The sequence below is a fragment of the Rhincodon typus genome, unplaced genomic scaffold (genome assembly GCF_021869965.1).
Source record: "Rhincodon typus isolate 14 unplaced genomic scaffold, sRhiTyp1.1 hic_rhity00004828, whole genome shotgun sequence".
In the NCBI taxonomy this organism is placed as follows: Eukaryota; Metazoa; Chordata; class Chondrichthyes; order Orectolobiformes; family Rhincodontidae; genus Rhincodon; species Rhincodon typus.
In genome coordinates this window covers 7892-8178 of record NW_025970466.1, presented here as the reverse complement: position 1 = coordinate 8178, position 287 = coordinate 7892, and the positions used below count along the sequence as shown (strand labels likewise).

At 64.1% G+C, this 287-nt stretch overlaps 1 protein-coding gene across 1 annotated transcript in view; it reads left to right on the top strand.

Annotated features, from left to right (window-relative positions):
* The window catches only part of LOC109926292 (semaphorin-6D-like), a gene marked incomplete at both ends in the record, with an annotated part of 11779 nt that overhangs the window by 3624 nt on the left and 7868 nt on the right, over positions 1–287 (top strand). The window lies entirely within an intron of this gene.

Below are 287 nucleotides of genomic sequence, written 5' to 3'. Positions count from 1 at the left end.
GACCCTCCCTCAGAGCCCGCTCCCTCAGCGCTGACCCTCCCTCAGTAACCGCTCCCTCAGCGCTGACCCTCCCTCGGTGCCCACTCCCTCAGCGCTGACCCTCCGACAGCGCCCGCTCCCTCCCCTCTGCTGCTGGGAGAGCTGGTCTGGGTGATAGTGTCTAGTCTCCGATGTTGTGTAGTAGAGGAGGGTGGGTGATGGTTCCGTCCCATATGTGCGTCTCCAAGGAGCTGGTGCGACAGCGTCCTACCTTGCGACCCGAGTTGGGCCTCACTGTCCTGGTGTAG